The sequence below is a fragment of the Colobus angolensis genome, unplaced genomic scaffold, assembly GCF_000951035.1.
Source record: "Colobus angolensis palliatus isolate OR3802 unplaced genomic scaffold, Cang.pa_1.0 Scaffold109, whole genome shotgun sequence".
NCBI lineage: Eukaryota > Metazoa > Chordata > Mammalia > Primates > Cercopithecidae > Colobus > Colobus angolensis.
In genome coordinates, this window is record NW_012111919.1 from 2,474,739 (window position 1) to 2,484,814 (window position 10,076).

Here is a 10,076-nt window from a genome sequence, read left to right on the forward strand (position 1 = left end):
CAAGGGTTTTAGGAACAGTGTACCAAGAACTGGGGACATAAACCAAATACTTATTTTTTGTTTTATCATGCTTCTGAATTTTAAACACTTTATTAGTCCTGTTCCCCAGAACACAGCTGCCAGTGAAATTCTAGGAAAATCTTCACATTCCTTCTCCTCCCAGCAGGACAGCCTGCCTTAGAGAAAAAGATTACAAGAGAGACTGGTCCTATCCAGCTCCTTTCAAAAGAGGCCATGAATTTGGCTGAACATTCACCAGGAAAGGCTCTGGGGTCTCCAGCAGGAATTAGTCCTTTCTTCCTTTGGCCTCCCACCAAACTGCTCCCGTGCCGTTTGTGAGCTTTTCTGGGTCCTGGACGCCGGGTTTGGCTGCGTGTCCTATTGCCCTCTGGGCTGAAGGTTTGGTGAGTATGGGGGCTCGTTCTCAGACTCGTTTGTACATCCCTCAGTTCCCATCATGGTCTGGGCTCCTTGCTGATCAATAATACTTGGTGAATCAAAATAATGAAATATTTGTTGAATGAGGAGAGAATGAATCACATTTCTATTTTTAAGACTTGCACTCATGCTCATCTTCCCCATGGCCCTGGCTCCAAGACGCTGTCCTGAGAAGGTTCTCTAAGGAGGAAGGACATCTTCCATGTCTTGAGCAGTCCTCTCTAACTATCATGGACACATGCCTGGAGGTGGGAGGCAGACCATGTGGCTGAACCAGGCACAGGCTAGGTTCTGGGTCATGCACCTGTTAGACTGAGTCTCACTTTGTTATTCAATGTGCCTCCTTCCCCAAACCAACTGCCTTTCGACTCCCAGTCCTCTTGTGATGGAAGAAAGCACCAAGGTGGAAGAAAGTACGTAAGGCAGGGCTCTGTGAGGGCAGCTTCTTACCCCTCAAATTACCTGGCACACCTTCCCTGAGCTCCTGTCCTGCCCCTGGCCCTTTCATGGGCCCCAGGATGGTAGTGGGGGGTGATCCCAGATGGAAATCTGAGACTTCTTAGGGAATTAATATGTTGGACTTTCTTGCCCCAAGTCAAGATCAGAGTCTCCATAGTTATTTCTCTGCTATAAGGTCAGGGATGACATAGTAAGTGTCATGGTTCTGGCCTTCCGTCTGGAAAAAAAAGTTCTGAATCTTGGGGACAAGATTGGTGGATCACCTGAAGTCAGGAGTTTGAGACCAGCCTGGCCAACATGGTGAAAACCCCGTCTCTACTAAAAATACAAAAGTTAGCCGGGCATGGTGACACACAAACCTGTAATCCCAGCTACTTGGGAGGCTCAGGCAGGAGAATCATTTGAACCTGGGAGGTGGAGGTTTTAGTGAATCAAGATCATGCCACTGCACTCCAGCCTGGGTGACAGAGCGAGACTCTGTCTTCAAAAGATGAATGACATGGAGGAGAGCTAGCCCCCAGCCAACCCTTTATGGGCATATAGTGTGAGCATAATTAACCTGTTGCGATATCATGGTGTAATAAGAGATCTGTATTTGGTGTTAGTCCCTAGTTCCCTTGTAGCTTCCTGAGTGGTTACTGGTAGAAGGAGCATCTTTTTCTATTCATAATAAGCCCTTTCAACCATGAGCTTATGCTAATGGGGTGACTCTAGGAGGAGAGGGGCTGGTTGCCAGAGAAGCAACCATGTAATTAGAGGGCTGGAACTTTCAGCTCCAGGCACTCCACCTCCAGGGAGAGGAAGGGGGATGGGAATTGAGCCTGATCACCAGTGGCCAATGATTGACTCAACCACGTTTACATAATGGAAACTCCATAAAAACCCTAAATGAAGGGGTTTGGAGAGCTTCCAGGCTGGTGAGCGCATGGAGGTGCTGGGAGGGTGGTGTATCTGGAGAGGGCAGGGAAGCTCCATGCCTCTTTCCCACCTTGCCCTATGTACCTCTTCATCCGGACTGTTCATTTGTATCTTTTATAATAAACCAGTAACCATAAGTTAGGAGCTGGGAGTGGTCAGGCTCACCTGTAGTCCCAGCTACTCATGAGACTGAGGTGGAAGGATCCCTTGAGTTCAGGAGTTCAAGACTAGCCTGGGTGATATAGTGAGACCCTGTCTCTACAAAATTTAAGTAAATAAATAAAAGCACACATAAGTAAGGTATTTTCTTGAGTTCTGTGAGTCACGAAAGCAGATTATCAAACACAAGGAGAGGGTTGTGGAAACCCCTAATTTTTAGTCAAGTTGGTCAGAAGTACCAGAGGCCCGGGACTTGTGTAATTGAGCCTGTAATGTGTGGGATCTGTGTCCACTCTGTGTGGATAATATCAGAATTGAATTGCAGGACGTGCAGTTGGTGTCAGGAGAGTTGGAGAATTGCTTGGTATGGAAAATCCACACATCTGATGTTGTGAGTAGAGATATACAGGGTTTTCTTTTATTGTTTTAAGCCACTGAGAGTTGGAGGGTGTTACTGCAGCATAATCTAGTTAGTTCATCCCGACTGTTCATTTCTCTTCTGTTCAGGAGTCTTACAAGTGCCTAGAGCTGTTGACCAGCTGGTGGATGTCAGCTGAGGAGTTAGTGATGGAGCCACACTTGATGGGAGCTCATCCTCTCCCTGGTCTCCTCCCTCACACTTCGTTGATTCCTCATCCATCTTCTCTGCCCTTCATCTGGCACCACCCTGCTTTTTTCTTCCTTTCCACAGGCACAGTCTTACATTACCTCTGGGAGAGGAAAAACTGGTTCTACAAATATGCATAAAGGAAATTTTCTCTAGTGAGGGCTTTTAAATCATTGTTCCTGCTTAGGCATGGGCTGAAGGAGAAAACACTGCCACTCAGCCCTTGGGGCACCATTGAGAGAGGAGGCAAACACACAGAAAAAACAGGCAGATTACTATTTCCATCCAAGTACTAACCAGGCCCGATGATGCTTAGCTTCCGAGATCAGACAAGATCGGGCGCGTTTAGGGTGGTATGGCCATAGGCCAGATTATTACTTCGACCTATAACCCTGGTGCCCACAGAACAGCCCTTTTTAAATAGAAATGGGTGATGTTCTGGATTTTTCTTTTTCTTTTTTTTTTTTTTGGAGACGGAGTCTCTCTGTTGCCAGGTTCTGGAGTGCCATGGCACGATCTCAGCTCACTGCAACCTCTGCCTCCCAGGTTCAAGTGATACCCCTTGCCTCAGTCTCCCGAGTAGCTGGGACTACAGGTGCGCACCACCACGCCTGGCTAATTTTTTGTATTTCTATAGAGCCATACAACATGGCTTCTTGCCATGCCTGTCCTTCTGTGTTGCTTTACTTTATTCCCACTGAAAAGCCTGTCTTCTCTATCTTTTATCTCTTCCTTCCTGGAACTGCTTCTTTGCATTTAAACAACCTCTCTCAAGTGCTCAATTGCACTGTCCCCTTCAGCTAGAAGTCACTTTAATTTGGCACTTCCTGATTAACAAAGTCCCTAATAGTTTTTCATGCCATTGAATAATAATGGCTAAGATTTACTGAACACGTATTAAGATGCCAATCTAAATACAATGCAATCATTCCAACTTATGGATGAGGCTCAGTGTAAAATTAATAACAGGTCTAAGGTCACTGAGTAAGTAGCAGTGAGAATCTGAGTCACCACACTCTATTCAATGGGATTTTTGTCTCGACCTCTCAACGGTAGTGGGGGCGTTTCCCACTACGAACCCTCCCTTTGTTCTCTACTTTTACTTTCCTGATTATGCCCCTTTGGTTTATCTTTTACCCTTTTCTCTAGTGGCTTATTCTCGGTTTCCTTTGTAAACTCTGACTTCTCTACAGGCACTTTAATTGCTAGTATTCCTCAGGAATCTGTCCAATCTTTCTCCATACATTCTACTCATTCTCTCCGAGTAATCTCAGCTATTCCCTGGGCTATACCTCCGGCTTTTACATGCTAAGGATGCCCTTAGTTTCCAGGTCCCTGCAGTTTCTCCTGCTCAACCCTCTGGCTTCCTGACCTGTTCCTTACTAGAAACCTCCACTTGAATATCTTACTTGTGCTAAACCTCATGTGTTCAAAAAATGAACTCGCCTTTTTCCCCTCCAATCTTTCTTCTCTCCAGAGTCTCATGGCTCAGGGCACAGCATCCATGCAATTTCCCAAGTTAGAAACCTAAGATCCGTCCTTGACGTCTCTCTTTCTCTCACCTCTCCTATCTAATTCATCATTAAGTCCTGTCCATGTGTGCCTCCTAAATTTCTTAGACATTGGTTCTCTTTGATCCCTTGTTTCCATGTTGGCCAGGATGGATTACAGGCGTATTCTGGATTTTTCTAAAAATTCCCCAGCAATTTATCTGGGGCTGGGTGTGGTGGCTCACACCTATAATCCTAGCACTTTGGGAGGCCAACGCTGGAGCTTGAGCCCAGGAGTTCAAGACTAGCCCGGGCAACATAGTGAGACCTCTCTACAAAAAAAAATAAAAATCTACAAAAACAACACAAAACCCACAATTTATCTGGAAGGGCTTTTTACGTGATACTTTTTACGTTAGCACATAACTTCTTTTTAATGATTATTTAGTATTATTGGCCTATTCTTCAAAAGTATTTGGTTGTTTTCTTTTTATTATAAGCAAAGCTGAAGGGGCCATCTTGGTATAGAGGAAAGTGATGAATAGACCACAGGCATCCTCTTTCTTCCCTGAATCATCACTGTTCACCTTGTTTTAAGTTATAGTCTTCCTCCTGAATTCATTTTTCATGATTTTCTTTCCTATAAATTAAATATATGTTTTAGATATAGTGAGGTATATCTAAGCTACAGTTATTGTGACACATACTGAGGGCTCTATTAATTGTTAATTTGCCTATAGAATAGAGATACTCTTCAATTATTTTTAAAAATTATATAAACTCTAAATTAAAATTTTTGTGAAATGAATCTTCCAGGCCAGGTGCGGTGACTCACGCCTGTAATCCTAGCACTTTGGGAAGCTGAGGCGGGCGGATCACTTGAGGCCAGGAGTTCTAGACTAGCCTGGCTAACATGGTGAAACCGCATCTCTACAAAAACTAGCCGGGCATAGTGGCACCTGTAGTCTCAGCTACTTGGGAGGCTGAGGCTGGAGAATCGCTTGAACCCAGGAGGGGGAGGTTGTAGGGAGCTGTGATCACACTACTGCACTCCAGCCTGGGCTACAGAGTGAGACTTTATCTCAAAAAAAAAAAAAAAAAAAAGAAAGAAGAAGCTTCTAACTGATTTTTTTTTTTTCACTGACCCGACAATCTAACATGTAATGAGAAATAGAGTATAAATCATTTGGGAATCACTGAAATAGCTAAATACATTGAAGAAAAAAGCAGCATTTAAAACAACATTTTTATTTTAGGTTTAGGGGTACATGTGAAGGTTTGTTACATAGATAAACACCTGTCACGGGGCTTTGGTATACATATTATTACATCACCCAGGTATTAAGTTCAGTACCTGATAGTTACCTGTTCTGCTCCTCTCCCTCCTGCCACCCTCCCCCCTCGAGTAAGCCCCAGTATCTGTTGTTTCCTTCTCTGTGTCCATAAGTTATCATTTAGCTCCCTAAAAACAGCATTTTGTAACCTGAATATATTCCCTTAGGAAACATCTTTTTTGGGAATAAAGCTTAGGTTTGTGTACCTATGCTTTTCATTTTAGAATAAAAAATGTTATACAATTTTTAAAGGTAGAAAGTTATGTGATATATATTTTTTTAAAGGTCAGAATTTTATTGCTTTAGTCCAAAGGCTCCTTCAGGCTCTTGAGAAAGAAGGCCACATGATGCTATCTTTAAAACACAACACAAAAGCAAAACAGTAAAAGATGTGAATTTCTGACTGTAATAGTAAACAGCATCTTTAGAGCTAGTTTCCCATTAGAGATGATCAGAACAGCGTGTTACCAATGCCAGGTGACTCTGTTTCAGAGATGAAAAGGCACAGAAACACTTAGATCGTGAGACAAGAACCAGATGGAAAGAGCTACTTGGCAGGGTTAAAAGAAAAACTTTAGACAAACTAGATTTAACAGAGTTTAATTGAGCAAGAAAAAGAAAAAAAAATTGATTCATGAATCTGGCAGTCCTGAGAATCGGAACAGATTCAGAGTGACTTCAGGGCTGCTGTATGAGCAGACAAATTTACGGAAGAAGAAGAAAAGCAAAGGACAGAAAATAAAAGTGAGGTAGAGAGACAGGTGCACTGGTCATAGCACAGTATTCACCTTATTTGAACACGCTCTGAACAGATGGCCACCTGTGATTGACTAATGCATGGCTGTTGTGACTGGGTGAGACTTAGCTATTGTTACAGAAGCTCACTCCTAAATTAGCTTTTTCAGTTTGTTTAATACTGTTAGTTTGCCATTCATACATAAGAACTTAAGTGACCAGGTGTGGTGGCTCACGCCTGTAATCCCAGCACTTTGGGAGGCTGAGGCGGGTGGATTATTTGAAGTCAGAAGTTCAAGACCAGCCTGGGCAACATGGGAAAACCCCGTCTCTGCTAAAAATACAAAAATTAGCCCGGTGTGGTGGTACACGTCTGTAATCCCAGCTACACGGGAGGCTGAGGCAGGAGAATTCCTTGAACCTGGAAGGCGGAGGTTGCAGTTAGCCGAGATCGTGCCACTATACTCCAGCCTGGGCAACAGAGCGAGACTTCATCAGAAAAAAAAAGAAAAAAGAACTCAGATATGGTGTCTTTCTCAGGCTGAATTTAGTTTGATTTAATAATTACCCTCCTTTGGGTCAGCCTCTCAATTTTGAGAGATTGACCAAAACTCTGGGCATTGACACCATCCTGTCACTATCATAATGACTTATTTGGTTTTGGCATGGATTCATAAGTCACAACATCACATCAGTAAAACAAGTTTTTAATGTTCTTGCTGATGTACTTGAGGTGGGACCGTTCAATGCTCAGTGGCTGGCTGCCTAGAAAACTTTTAAGACTTGAGATGATGCTGTGCACCAGGGGGATATATTAGTCTGTTCTTACGCTGCTAATAAGGACATACCCAAGACTGGGTAATTTATAAAGGAAAGAAGTTTAATGGACTCACAGCTCCACATGGCTGGGGAGGCCTCACAAACATGTAGGAAGATGAAGGAAGAGCAAAGGGATATCTTACATGGTGGCAGGCAAGAAAGCTTGTGTGGGAGAACATGGGACTCGTTCACTACCACGGGAATAGCACGGGAAAAACCTGTCTCTGTGATTCAATTACCTCCCACCAGGTTCTTCCCACAACATGTGGGGATTCTTACAATTCAAGGTGAGATATGGGTGGGAACACAGAGCCAAACCATATCAGGGGACTATTATGACTATCAAGAAAATAATAGGAAAAGACCAGCTGGTTGCCGTGGTATGAGCCTGTAGTCCCAGTTACTTGAGAGACTGAGGCAGGAAGATCCCTTAAGCCCAGAAGTTTGAATTCAGCCTGGGCAGCATACACAGACACTACCTCTTAAAGCAAACAAACAAACAAAGACAAACAAACACAAAGTGTACTCCTCTAAGAAGTGAACTCAACAAACCTAACAAAATCAAACAGGTCAAAGTTTAGACAATATAGGCAGTTCAACAATATTTGACTCTAATTGATCACAGTCCTTCGTTCAGGATTTGGTGATGATTAAGAACCATAGTTCGCTGTAAAATGGCCTGATTTTAAAAGGCCATTTTTGTTGTTACCTGGAAACACAAGTCATAATAACCTAGAGACCTAAGGGAAGAAATTTGTACTTTAGAAAACCTTGGAAAAACGCAAGCTTGCCATTTACCATTCAGAATGCTTACAGACCACCTGTCAGTTGCTCCCATAAACACATCATCTGTTCCTTTCTCTTGAGAGATTTCCTTAATGTATCTGGTGGCAGTATCTAAGAAAACGGCAGTATCAGCCACCTTTTAAATATAGCTTTCTGTAATAACAAAATCAAGGGAGAAATAGGTAGAACATTCAGTTTTGCTCAATAGCAAACAGAAGCCCCCAACTTAAATAAAAAGGGACCTTAAGCTACATGATGTTCCATTGAGTGGCTTTGTTGAATGCATACATTATCATTCATTTTCAGAGAGGGGCTTCTACTTGTTTGAAACCTTAGGAAGTCTGATTCACTGCAAAATTCAAGATTTTTCTTAATTTATGGATTAGCTTTAAATTGCATCCTTCTGGTACCTCACTACTGCTGAAAGTGGGCCCCCAGGAATCCCACTGGACTCTTTCCTCAGTGGAAACTAGCTTATCTTCATCAGTTTCAAAGTTGGTGCTAATTTTGATTATTGACCATTTTGGCCTTCGATCATAGAAACTACTATGGGAACATTCAGAGGAAACCATTTGAAAGGCAGAAGGGAGCCAGCCAGAAAGCAAGATCCAAACCAGTGAGCAGGCAGAACAGAATAAGCATACCACACAGACCCAGTAGAAGCCCCGAGCCATTGGAAAAGAGGGCCACTTAATTGTGCTGGAGCGGGGGTCAGTTAAATTTGTTCACCCCAAAATCCGCATACCTCCTACACAAGTTCCTGTGAAAAATTCACTTTTTTGTAGTCTTTTAATAACATGCTGTAAGGGTGTATAACCACCTTTAGTAAAAAAGGATCCTACTGAATTTAATCTGGTTACATGATACAAACAATACCTGTACCCACATAGGTAATTCCCAGGTCTTCAGTGCGTGATGCCTGGAAGCACAATATTCTTTTTCAAGTTAGAGTGTTGTTTCTTTTTCTTTTTCTTTTCTTTCTTTTTTTTTTTTTTTTTGACAGAGTCTTGCTCCATCTCCCAGACTGGAGTGCAGTGGCAGGATTTCAGCTCACTGCAACACCCGCCTCCTGGGTTCAAGCGATTTTCTGCCTCAGCCTCCCTAGTAGCTGGGATTACAGGCATGTGCCACCACACCTGGCTAATTTTTGTATTTTTAGTAGAGACGGGGTTTCACCATGTTGGCCAGGCTGGTCTTGAACTCGTGGCCTCGTGATCCACCCCCGCTTGGCCTCCCAAAGTGTTGGGATTACAGGCGTGAGCCACCATGCTCGACCTAGAGTGTTGCTTCTAGCAAGTGCAGTGAAGTAAGTTGCAGTCATCTTTAAAATAAATATCAAAGATAGCTTTCCATTCTTCCTTTGAGATTTCAGGGTGACTCTCATTGGGAACATGGAGAGGCATTGACATCAGTGGAATTGTTTTCTGACCCTGGCATTAGCCCACAAACCCAACAATTGCTCGGCTTTTCTCTTGTCCTTTCCTTTCCTCTCCTTTCCTCTCTTTTCCTTTCCTTCCCTTACTTGACTCTTTCCCTCCCCTCTCCTCCCCTCCCCTCCCCTCTCCTCTCCTCCCCTCCCCATTTTTGCCCCTTTTCCTCCCCTTTTCTTCTCCTCTCCTCTCCTCCCCTCCCCACTCCTCCCCTTCCCTTCCCTTCCCTTCCCTTCCCTTCCCTTCCCTTCCCTTTCCTTTTTCTGGAAACAAGGTCTTGCCCAGGCTGTACTTAAACTCCTAGATTCAAGGGTCCACCTGTCTCAGCCTCCTGAGTAGCTGGGACTACAGGCATGCACCATTGTACCCAGCCAGAGCATAAGCTAGAGTTGAAGCCATCCACTTCTTATGGTCCCATGGATTTTCCTGAAGGCAAAAGGAAAGGATTAGGACAGCAGAAAATGAGGAAAAAAGAAAAAACATAAAGCTTCCATGATGGCATAAAAGTCTTGATCTGTTATCTTAGGAAAGTTGTTCAAGTCTAGTATGTCATCTGCTTCTGGGATACATTTTTCTATTAATAGCTTTACCTTAAAGTCTTCAACAGGTATACCGTTCTAAAAGTCTGAAGCAGTTCTTTTGAGTTGTGAGATGTGAACCCAAGTTTCAAAGCCCCAAAGTTTCACTGAAGTATGGGTGGTGGAAGAACTTGGTATGGTTCCTTTCAAGGGAGTTCGAGAGTGGTGTTCCTCTGACGTAGTTTTCAGAAGACCCAGTCAGTCACCAGGTCCTAGATCATGAATGGTTTGATTGTCCTCAGTCAGTGGATCACAAAAATCTTCCTTTACCTGGGGAAGATACGCTTTGGCATAACACATTAAAGCCTTGCACTATTTAGTCA